Below are 13,224 nucleotides of genomic sequence, written 5' to 3' on the forward strand. Positions count from 1 at the left end.
GTTGGTTTAACCCAGAACGACAACCAACGAAAATTTTGTGCCGAATAATATTTTCCCCGTTTAGTGGGGAATTTTTTTTATGTAGCCCTTTGAGTTCTTAAATTTGCCTGATATTAATCTTACCCTTAATAAAGTTATTTTTCGGAATGAACTATTTTCTAATCAATTCCAATAACAATCTTGGAAACAAAAAAAGTTTCTTTGAAGTATGGTTAAAATTTTAAGAATAATTTATCATGCCGGTAAAACGTTTTTCATGATAATATATTTTTGATATTTCTACCGATACAGTACTTATATTTTAATAGAGCAACTTAGAAATAATATTTTTGTCCGTAGTTTATGAAACGGAAGGAGAGGATATCCTGGGAAGGGAAAGGGTATGAGGGGTGGGGAGGAATCTTGTGGTGTGTGTGGTGGATAGGACGAAAGACCAGTTAGAGAGGTCAAAGGGTCTTCAGCCTCTCCCAATCTGGCACTCTCCGCAACTAGTGGGTAGGTGCATCCTGAAAACACGTCACCCGATAAACCCGGGTACCCCTGCTAAATCATCCCATATGACCCATATCAGAGGTGTTGGTTAACCAATAAATGGTTCCCGGGGCGGCGGTACCCAAGCCGGCCTCCAAAATTGGAAGGCGGGCTTGGGAAAAACAGCACAGTTTATATTGCGTTTTCAATTTAACTACTTACGAAGGAGTTTACGCTCCAAATGTTTCCTACCTAATATTATTCGCGTCCCTTAGAAGAGTCCCTCGCGCCGGGCATCTTCTGTTCTTCAAATACAGCTCTATCCATCAACGTAGAGTATGTTATATCATTGCGTGTGGGTTTCCCTTGCAAACAATATTTATCGTGAAGAGCAAATACCATCTATAGCTAAGCTGTTGTATTGAGTATTGTGCACCGATTTGGTACGGAAAGGCTTGTGGGCCCTGACTGAACCAACAAAACAAACTCATTAAAATGAAACATCCTCTTTGTTCTCCTCCCATTCATTATGTGTACCCCAGTCCTAGTTCCTGTTTAACTATATAAAATGGTGTATTCTAGTTTCCCTTGTTTAAGAATTATTTCTATTCACTCTGTCCATGTTTCATTTCCGCCCCGTTTTTGTCGAACCTTTCATCTCCGTTGTTTATCTGTATCGACCCTCCTCCACCCTTATATCTGTAACTACTACCACCTATTCCTTCGTCACGCCAAACAAACTTTCCCTGCTTATCTGTGTGACGATTCAGTGTGACAGCTCTATAACAAACACAAGTTACTTCTGCGAGCACTTTGCCGTTCTATTTTTTGCCGATCCAACTTTTTATTACATTACCAGATTCCGATAGTTCCGTTTCTCATTAGGGCTGCTTTTTTATTTTCACTTTCAGGAGATTTTATAACACGGGTAAACTTTATTTAGCTGACTGTTCTTGTCAATTTATAGTTGTTCGTTTATTTTCAGACGCGCGGGTTTCAGTAATACGTTTAATCCCTTATTTCGTACACCCTTGTCTTAATTTTTATCGTTTTTGTTTTTTATTATCCGGCGGCTGGATCGTAAAATATTTTTATTACTACTTTTCTCAATTTATCTCCGCAGTAGAATTCTTTCTCACGCCTAGCTATTGAATATGTAGTAATCTGCTAACCACCTGTCTGCTCGTCACACTGCCCAGTACTTACGCCTGACAGCCGTAGGTACCTACTCCACTGAAGATGACTCGACAAGAGATACAATTCAAATATTTAATATCTTAATAAAAGCTAGCTACTTACCGACCTTATATAAACGATGTTTCCCTAACAACCCTCATTCTCTCCCTGTTGTTCAGATTGATTCGACTCCACCAATACATAATTTCCTAAATAACCTTGATTCCTAAAATTTCTTCCATACTACCTTAGTACTTAACCTATCCATCAAGTTCCGATGTGCCGTTATTGATTATCGTGTTTCGTCCACCCTGTTTCTTGGCGACACTTTTTTGTGCATTTGAACGGCGTTGTTCACTTGTCTGGCAGTCCGTGCCCGAGTTCGAGTTCAATAAGACGTGAATAAATGCGTCATAGAGATAGTGTATTATTCAAGTGCGGTCAATCCGTTTCCTCGCTGCCCCAAGACTTTAAAGAAACTTTAGATCGAGATTGTCTGGGGATGTTTCGAATTATTTATTGAACCCTGGCATCAAATCGCGCGGGGATTAATTCGTTGCTAATGATCCGCAGATGTGTTCCGCCATAGCAATAATTAAATGGTGTGCCACGCAAAAAATGTGTTTTTGTGTCTGGAATTTCGGTTTGAACTCTTGAAAATTACTTGCAAATAATTCTTAAAAGGTATGGTATGATACTTCATTAATTCTGAAGTGGAAGCACTCAACGATTAAAGTGGCTTCTGAAAGTATGGTCCCGAATTATAAATTATTCTGTTACGTTATCTTTTCTCTGACTGCCTCACGTTGTAGCATTTGGGTAAAAGCTCTGATTCTGGCCTGTAGTTTCGGGTTAATTTTTACTTTTTAAACTTATTTCTTATTTTGAAATTAATACTACGTTTTCAAACTCTATAATTTTTTTCCAAAGCCATAGTCCGTTTTTATCCTCAGTTTTCTAACGCGATTTCTTTCAAATATCTTAACTTTTATCATATTTTCTTTGATTATTATCTATTGATATATTTTATTTATAATATTTTATTACCTACTTATCAGTCACGCAAAGCTTTTTTTATGATCTGCCGGACCCATTCCATAGACCGCGATGAATGAAGTGATGAATGACTCTACGAGCAGACCACTATTCTTAATGCTCGGCGTCTGCCAACATCACCCGCCCTTGCGGTACCAAACCACCCCCTTAATTATTTCTCATGGCCGGACCCATTCCATGGGCCGCGATGAATGAAGTGATGAATGTCTGTACGAGCAGTTCACTATTCTTAATGCTCGGCGTCTGCCAACATCGCCAGCCCTTGCGATACCAAACCACCCCCTCAGTTATTTCTGGTGGCTGGACCCATTCCATGGGCCGCGATGAATGAAGTGATGAATGTTTGTACGAGCAGACCACTATTCTTAATGCTCGGCGTCTGCCAACATCGTCCACGCTTGCGATACCAAACCACCCCTTAATTATTTCCAGCCTTATACTAAGCCATTTGTTCTTGGAAGAATCTGTCAAGTTTTTGCATATCATCATAAATTGTTTTCTCTTGCGAGAGTTTGCTTAACACACTCAATTACGTATTCATACGATAGGGAGATCATAATGTTGCGGGCTTGCGTTAAAATGTTCTTTTCATCTTAATTATATTGCGCGGTTTCGCGGTTTTTATATTCCTGGTTTTGTGCGTCAATTTACATTTACTTAACAATTTTGAAATCAAAATCTTCAAACGATAACCATTGTGGCGTAAGAGTATACGGATAAAAATTATCCTGCTAAAAAAGTGACGGCATGCGAACTTCCTGGTAAAATATTAGTCATTCAGAACATATCGAGAACGCGTGTTATTTTCCCAATATATATCATGACGGAATGCTACAATATTAGTAAGTCATTATCAATATCAGTATTTGTAAGAACACGTGTTCCGTCCTCCTCACAAAAAAATTTGCTTTTGACTGATACTTTGTTAGGAACTCTTTCAATTCATTCGCAATCTCATTTTTAACAGGACAAGGAATTATTTGACCAGATTTTTATTACATGAACAGTATTTCATAACAGTAAGTTTTCTCCTTGTAAACACTTTCACTCTGGGCCGGTTATTACAAGTTCAATTCTCAAAGGAAAAAATCTGCCCTGCTCTATTCCATATGTAGGGCATGTTCAAAAATATTGTTTTCGTAAACATTTTTTATTATTTTACCGTGCTTCTTTTTCATTACGTCGGTTACACCTAAATGGACCATTTCTAGGAAGACGGAAGATATTTGTGAGGTCTTCATCCAGCAATGCAAAAGCTTATCTAACATCCGACCAATACCAAACCCCAAAGAGAGGTTACCCTACTTATCGCCCTACTGCTTTTTCCGTCCCAAACACTTCTCTCCCCCAAAATAACCCATCTGTCAAAGTGACTCCTTTGCTTTGTTTATCACACTCTAAAAATGCAAACACTCAAATATTCTTAAAACCTACCGAGAAAGCACATTCCTCAATTTCTTTAGATGATTTTGGGTTTTACTGTTATAAAATAAAAATACTACGTAGCTATGACGTAGCTTCTACCCGGATACCTATTGTTTTAACAGCCCTTTTCTCGCTTTAAGTATAGGGTCTTGTTTTATTTTTATATGGTTATCTTAAAACTTCATTGCTCATAATTAAAATGTTTTAGCGGTCTTTAAAAAATTGTAAAAATCTATGATTGTCAATCACCGTTAGAAAGATTTTCTGCTTTAGCACACGGTTTTTTTACTTTATTAAGTTCTGATTCTGTCAATATTTGCTTCGCAAAATTATGTTTGCTTTTTCCCTTAAAATTGATTCACCTGAAAGTCCCGAAATGACCAATTTACTACCATCACTTCTGAGATCGGCAACGTCATCATCCATCGAAAGGTTGAAGGAACGATAACACAGTCACCTGACTGCTATACGAAAGTTGGAAGATCGCTATTTTGGAGTAACAACCTAAAGCCAAAGCGAAAACTTTGGGTAACGTCCCCCCGGAACTGACTCATAAAAAGTTCAAAGGAATTTAGAGCGAAACAAATAAACACATCTGTTCATAATGTAATAGTAATTTATTTTTTTGATAAATTAATGTTTTTAAGACAAGATTTTATTTATGCATAGCACAAAGGATAACAATTATTTTTATAAGCAATAATTGTTCTCCTGAAATACTCATCCACATTGAAAAAATCTCCTGATAAAAAATACATGACGCCAACGGGTCATGTATTTTTCCGTGTATGTATGTCCCGTATATATATATATATATTTCCTGTATGTCCCGTTGGCGTCATGTATTTTTTATCAGGATATTTTTTCAATGTGGATGAGTGTTTCAGGCGAACAATTATTGCTTATAAAAATAATTGTTATCCTTTGTGCTATGCATAAATAAAATCTCGTCTTAAAAACATTAATTTATCAAAAAAATAATAATTAATATTTGACAAGTTCAAGTATTTCACCTAAAAATGTAGACAATTTGTCTCAACGCCATCTAGTGAGAGAGTTAGCACTTACAATGCCTTTCTCATATAAAATAAAGTTGGTTGTTCTCAGGTGAAAAAAATGTAACAAGCAGTAATTGTTGAATGAAACACTAGCATATATTGAATAATTTCGCGGGTAAGAGATAAGCCTCCATAGCTCAGTGGTCAGAGCTTTCGACCGGAAATTGAATGGACACGGGTTCGTGTCCCGTTGGCGTCATGTATTTTTTATCAGGAGATTTTTTCAATGTGGATGAGTGTTTCAGGAGAACAATTATTGCTTATAAAAATAATTAATAGTAATTTATTTCGTTAGTGAAATACTTTATTGATATATTTAAAATATGCAAGAAACTTTCGGTATTTGTTAACCTTTATATTGATTTAATTGATGATTTATTTATGGGGTACGATGCCGTGTTGCGTGACATCGTTATTTAGTCAACGTTTCGGACAACATTACAGTGTCCATCGTCAGAGCAGATGTGATGATGGACACACTAATGCTCTCCGAAACTATCTCAGAAAGCACAACACGGCATAATACCCCAAAAATAAACCACCATAATACTTTTGGCCATGAAAGTCTCAATATGTTGAATAATTTTCTTTTTTCTTTTATTGCAGGTTTTGTTACCAAGATGACGTAATTTACACAATCTTCAATAAAGTTCACATTAAACTACTTGTAAGTCACTCTTTTATAAATATTTTTATTTCATTTGAACATAATATGTAATATTGCCTTTTTTATTTTATTTTATGTTTATTCTTACTGCGAATCAGCTTCCCATCATCGAACTTCCATTTTATTGAAACTATCCGTAACAATTTCCGGTCGAATTCACTGTTATTTATCTTTTTGAAAAAGTCGTCCTGTTTATTTAACGAATCCAATACAGCCCAATCAGAAGCGGCAGCGGGTTGGTGGTGAATGGTGGGGGGGGGCTTCTACTATCTACCCACTGCCTGCTTCCGCCGGAAATACAGTTTTCAGTTGACAGTATTTTGGGGATTTGTTGATATTGCATACCTTGTGTTTAGCCCTCTCTGACCCAGTTTATTTGAAAACAACGTCACTTATATTTTTTATTAATAATAATTCAACATAGGTATTTACATAATTTCAACTTAGACAGATGATTTTCAACTCTTTCGATTTTTTTCTATTGTTAACATTTCAAACAAAAAATTCTGCGCACCACGGCGTATTGACTGTTTAGCGATTATTGATTATTACATGTAATATTAAATGTTACTGTCTATCCTGATGAAGAAACTTAAGTTTTTAATAATAATTTTGCAATTATTAAAGAAGTAAATATTTAATAGTTCCTAAAGCTCAAAATAGAAATTCTAATGCAGCTCTCTTCATGGTTTTCTTCGTGAGTGTATGTCGATAATTAGAATTTCAGGATACTTTTCTAATAATATTAATTTGCTGAGTTCATTATAATAGATGTATTTTTGGCAATTCTCTGCAGTTATACAATCATAACCAAATAATTTTATCTTTCCCTATGGATATTTTTATTTTATTTCATTTTTTTTCCACATTTCTTATTGGGTTTACATTATTTGAAGTGTGTCTTTTACCGAGGGACGAATTACATTTAAGAAAAAACCTTGTACTGTAGTACCGCCCAGCATAAAAATTGTTTTTCCGTTCCTAAACACGCCTATTTAGTAAAGAACAAATATATATTATCAAAATAAATACCGGAAAGTCCAATTATGTCCTGTGCGTTCATACCGTATATAAATTACGCTAATAAATAATAAACAGTCTTAATCTCAAGTGTGTATTATCTCCTTATATAGTTAGTAATAACATAGATCATTGTAGAAATGTATTATATATTTGTACAGCGCAAATACAAACATACAAATCATCCAAATATTATTATTACTATATGTTATTCCTAACTTCCACCAATCTCTCGTTAAAATGTTTTTAATGTTCCGCGTCGTCAAAGTAATGTGATTGGCTTTATTCTCCGTTCAAAGCAAAAGTTTCCGATCGTTATAATACATCGTTGTCAAGTAATAATAACACGACAGTATGTCTCTTTATTACAATACATACTTTTTATTTGTAATTGGATTACAGTGATCTGTATCCCGTTTTAGTACTGTCATTTTAATAATGAATGTTGAAATTATGATTGACGAAGGAGACTTATTCAATGTTTAATTTCATGTAAATCGATAAACGCCTTCTCATTATTTCCGATATTATTCAACACTGTTAAAAGTTTTTTTGGTATGAATCAATTTATTATGAACCCCTCGGCCTAATTTGTTAGGCTTTTGGTAAAATCGTTATGTCTCCCCTACTGTCATGATTAGAAATATGATCCAAACAAAAAAAGCACGGTGAGCAATTTTAAAAACGTTTTTTAGTTTTGTAGTTTCATTCAAAATTTGTAATTGAAAGCGTTTCATCACCTTTCAAACACTGCTTTTAGTTTTCTGATAAGTTCAGAAATATTCGATTTATTTGGATTTTGTGCAATGCGGAAATACGCACAAATTCTGACAGAATATGCCAGAGGCCTAAGGGGTTACCATTGGGTCTCTTCTTGCTTTAATTGATGATTTGTTTATTTATTTGCAACTTGTCGCAATTTATTTTAAACTAGCTTCTCCCTGCCATGTATGCTTTTTTGCTGTGGCTCAATTTGTCTGTGCAGATAGAGAAAAATAGCGCGTGTTGCTTTTACTTCCAACAGATGACGCTATTTTTCAATAAAGCATATTTTTACCTGTCACAGGTGGTAAATAATACAGGTATATAAAAACACAAGCGTATTCGAATGCAACGATATGTCAAATTTTCAAAGCAATCGGTGAATAACTTTTGGAGATTTAAGATTTTGAACAAACTAAATATTAATCGGCGCGTAATTTCTTCATTTTTTTTATTTGCCTATATCTATCTGTTTATATAAAGAAGAGTGTCACACCCCCTACAGCAGAAGGTTTGGGTCCCACCCAGGCGTAGTGTGTTCAATTCCTCGACTGGCTAAGTCCGCCATCACAACACAAGCAACACTATCCGTTTACTGTACCTGTAGTAGGAAATATTCAAATATTGTCAGGTTATTCATAACCCGGGAATGCTTGTCTTTCTTTAAAAAAAACTAATTTCGCTCACTTTACTTTCAAAATAATAGGAAAATTACTGTTAACATCTGATTTTGAAAAACTTTCTGTAAATCCCGGATAACGCCGGGGACCTCAGCTAGTCTCATTTAATTATTTACCTCATTAATTTTTACATATAACGCACATAATTTGTCACGAATTTTCACATACGTAGGTATGTATGTACGAGTATATCTCCCTGTTTTGTATAATAATTTATTTCTCTTTATCCATATCTCATCTTTTTCATATTGCATGTAATTTATCTCACCCTAATTCTTTACCCATAACTTATACCTCTAGGTCCTAGTAGGTAATATATCTCGCACAGGTTACATAATATTTTACCGTAAATCAATGATAGGTGGTTGGTTATTACAACTTCCGCGTCACCGATAAGGTTGCGCATTACACACCCATCACGTTAAAAATGATAAGGGTATACATCGCTTCCTACCGCCTCCCACCCCCGACGCAAGAGGCAGTATAAATAAATTGTATCTTCCAATAAATTCCTTCGAAATTGTGGTTATTAGATTTTTATCGAAAAATACATCGGAATTCTACGCCCAGTTCTAAAATATACATTTATATCGGCAGTTTCATTTTATTGTTTATCATTGATTAGATGGAAAAGTACGAAAAATCGCGGTGTTATAGCTTTTAATTCTGAATTTTATTTGGCATTACTGCAGGGTGATAAAATTATGTTTTTTATTACCAAATTAAATCCCTCTCATTGGTTTCGGCACTAGCAAATTGGTTCTAAAGAAAAATAGTTTAAAGTTTGTAAGATTAAATATGTGTTTAATATGAGTTGTACGTTTTATCAAATAATGTACGAGCTAAAAGAATGAAAACAAGCACATTTCCATTTATGTGGTGAATTTTAGCTTGTTATTTGTTCATAATTTAAAAAAACATTTTTTGTATAAGTATACTGAAAGTTGAAAGTATATCCTATTTCTTACATCTGACCAGAACATATAATAATAATACATTGCTTAAATATACAAATAGAAACAGAGGTGTTAAATCAACCTAAAGCATTCGTTAAAGGTGTAGTGACATTTGTTTGGGGAATGTTTTTAGTGATGATTTAAATTGGAGTACATCATGTATTCGTTTAATGTTACGTGGAAGGTTGTCATATTCTTTAAAAGTCATTGTAAGGTCCTTTTTGAAATATTATTTTGTTTGCTAGTGGTATTAATAAGATTTCTTCTAAATCTTGTCGCGTGTTTATATTTTGTGTGCTTTAGTGGGAACCTTACTGGTGATGTCCGTAGTAATAGGCATTACTCCATTATATATATAATTATATACATGTGATATTCAGAAGTTTCAGTTTTTTTAAATTGGTGGGATATATGTTTTTTTGTGAAATATAAAGCATGCCACCATGTCATTATTTCATGATTGAATCAACGAATTGAAACTTCGAAATCGAAGCTAAAATATTGTACCCTTGTGTGAAAGACCACCATTGAGATGTGAAATGGCTTTGCCATGTTTGATGACCAGATCTGAATATAAAGATTACTTCCCTATCTTTCTATTCTCAACTCCTTTCCCTCGCTTCATCCATACAACATGCCCCAATTGGTAAGGCTATAGTCTCACTGTCCCAGACGGTAGTGAACAGTTTGGACACTTAGTATTCACATAATGAAAAAACACCTAATACATTGGAGCTAAACTAATTGACACAATACCACTACATAATTATCCCCTTTTGGTACTACCACCTTTGATCTGAAAAGCATTACAGATTTCATATTCTGAAACGTATATATATCTCAATTTTATTACTCCCGCTTGGCTTGTGTATAATTTTCCCATTTATGGAGGAATGGGTTTAATGTTAGGCAGGGGAGTAATGAAATTATATATTTTTACTAAAATACAAAACTTTACCCATCAATGTCAAAGTAATATCATTTTTCTTTTTCTGACCCTGCGGAAGGCGAACGGGAATAGATAAAAGAAAGTATCATCTATTTTTGTGCATGATCTGCAAGATAACCCTTAGTGACCTAGAATGTCGTAGAACACACATATTATTGAATTATGATAATTCGCAGATTGGATGGTGCTCCACTCTGTCCTGTGAATTCCCTTCGCACTCTAGGAAAAATAATGCTGTCTTTGTTTCTATCGTAATGCTGTTTGTATCCAAAAATTGTGAATAAAGCTGCCATCTCTATTGAAAACAGCAATAGCTCAAAAAACTGGTAAACTTACGAAGTGATTATATTAGCATATGAACCTTTTATAGTGTAATATAATAAAGTACTTATTAGTTTCGTCTTTGATCTGACGATATCAGTTTGTTTGAGAAAGCAACCGATAAAGTAACTTTTCTACTTTTTCATCTAGTATTTTGTGATAATTGCTAACCCTAGTTTCGATTACACTTTTTTCCACTATATGAACATTCTATCGAGGGATGATGAGAGTGTACTAGATACTAGCATATAGAAAGGCTGGCTAGGCGCTAGGTGCTGGCGCTTGGCGATTGGATTGGAATCGCTGTTCTAATAGCCGGCGATGGTTTTGCATGTAAATCAAGGGTGTTTTGCATAGTGATTGGCGGAATGTGAGCAGGGATCTACATGCATAATTAATTACTTGGGAAATTGAACGAAAACAATAAAGAAGCGTGGCGATAGCGCTCGACGCGGAGCAGCTCAAATTATACGTGAAACGTGTTGGGAAATCATGTGTGTTTTTGCTGGAAGAGGGTTTCCCATTGATTAAAGGCTAATGTTTTGGTCCAATTTAATCATCACTGCAAATTGCCGAAATTTCGTTTATTTAAAGGTAGCGGTAAGTAAGGCGTTGGTAAGAATAAGATCGTTTTCTTATTCTTACCATACACATAGATAGATAAATTATGTTTATTTTTTAATAGCTGCAAAGCCATTTTTACGGTTCGTGACTCAAAACCTACATCACAAAACCCTGACCCAACCATATTTACATTAAATGAAAAATCACACGTTAATATAATTTTGCCGTCACACGGGAATGCCGGGGATCGGTGTTGAATAATAAGAATTTAGTTTCATTTTCAACTGCTTTCCTTCAGTAATTATGTAAAAATTGATGGTGAATGGAGTAGTAATTCCAGAAGAGTTATCTGAATGTTATAGATTTTTTCCCTTTAAAATTTAAGCTGATACCAAAAGCTGTCGTAAAATTTAATAAAAAGCATTTAATTTCTTTGTTGGGGTGCTGTTGGAAGGTGTTCCTGCGTAATCGACAGGTAGATAACTACCTGTATCGTATCGGATAAAGTCTCAAAACACGGAGATTTTCATTTCGGCGCTGATTGGATCGAATATCCCGAAATCTGGAATTGCGGCAAGAAACACTTCTCTGAATGGGAGCCGTCATAATTGGGAATAAACGAAATGAACACTTCAGAAAATGGCACCTGCCGCCTCGCACACATCTCCTTTGTAGGCAGCAAAATGATGATTGATAACTTTATTTAAAATATATATCCTTCCGTTTTTCAAAGCTCCAATTTTATTTGAAAACTTGTATGGATTAGGGATTTGTAAGGCAAGACGACCCGGCAGATGAATCGACGCTATTGGGAAAATTCGGGAAAAGAAATTCAGAAACACTTGAATCGCTTCTTCACCCGGCAGTATACGCAAACAGGATGTATGTTTTCTTTCTCCGATGCTTTATACCAATACGATAGAACTTCCGTACCCTACGTGATGTTATATAGGTACCCAGCTCTTTATTTAGTATGTACCTACCCACCCCTTACATCTCTGTGTTGGCCTTTTGTCAAGTAGATATTATATTCGCCCATTCCGGATTCTTATTTCGCACAGATTAAGAATATTCGGAGTCGGAGAATTTATAAAATCTGTTTCAATGGAAACAATATTAGAGGATTTACATTATGTTCCTGACACATCGTTCGGAAAATGTCGCACTGGACTTTTGCCCCGAGCGCTGTTTGCAACAAATCATTCACGAAAAACTCATATAACACGATTGAAAGAGCTTCACGTTCACCACTGCGCAGTGTAATATGGTTCAAACATCTGATTTTATTTCCCGCCGTGGAGCATTTTTCATTATTATTTATGTTAGATGCTGCTTGTATGCGCATTGATAGAATTTATTAAAATAACTATCCGTCTGCTTCAGGAACATTGATAAATACATATGAAGACATAACACTTGGATAAACATACGACATCCGGTAACCATCGATCATAAAATCCAGTGACGTAACCACAAAGGGGCTCATTGTGTCGTGGATTTAGTTTTTCCGCCTCGTATGAGCATCCGATGATTTAGGTTAGGTCCTCCCCGCGCACTAATTCGTCCCGGCCGCGGCCGCCGTCCTGCAGCAGGCTGCTAGGGCGGCTGTGAAGGGCGGCTAGGCTCGCAGGGCTGCCACCATTAATCATGGCGCTATCGTACAAAGCCAGGCCGTGGAATTATCTCTTTCGCTTCTTCACAAAACACTCTGAGCTCTTGAATTTTCCATTATTTCACTCTGTCGCGCATCTGTCCAGCACACCTCTCTCACTCCGGGAATCGCTACTCCAAATTAAAAACCATTCATATATTTTCTATGTCATGGGTACGAACCTACTATTATACTTTTCTTTCACATTTTACATTCGTTCCTAATTTTATTGTTATTTCCACGCGAAGAAATCCAGCCAACAATAATTTCTGACCAGGCAATGCGTGTTCTAAGAAACTTATCATTACAGTTAATTACTTTCATATTGTTATAATTTCTGTTATTCGGTGCATATATCAATTTATAAAGATTTTTCATTATATTAGTTTCATTGACGGCCGGCATAGTCCAGTGGTAACGCATTGGACTGCCATTCCGAAGGTCGCGGGTTCGAACCCGGCGTGCGCA

At 35.6% G+C, this 13,224-nt stretch overlaps 1 protein-coding gene across 3 annotated transcripts in view; it reads left to right on the top strand.

The window, feature by feature from the left end:
- LOC149421895 (protein-tyrosine sulfotransferase-like) overlaps positions 1-13,224 on the top strand; it is a 399,323-nt gene that overhangs the window by 167,131 nt on the left and 218,968 nt on the right. For all 3 annotated transcript variants that reach the window (XM_089634138.1, XM_089634137.1, XM_089634139.1), the window contains one exon: positions 5,793-5,853. The gene's annotated coding sequence lies outside the window, so the exon portion shown is untranslated. The remainder of the gene's footprint in view (positions 1-5,792; positions 5,854-13,224) is intronic.

The sequence above is a fragment of the Hesperophylax consimilis genome, chromosome 8 (genome assembly GCF_061612785.1).
Source record: "Hesperophylax consimilis isolate HC1 chromosome 8, BYU_Hcon_1.0, whole genome shotgun sequence".
NCBI classification, from domain to species: Eukaryota; Metazoa; Arthropoda; class Insecta; order Trichoptera; family Limnephilidae; genus Hesperophylax; species Hesperophylax consimilis.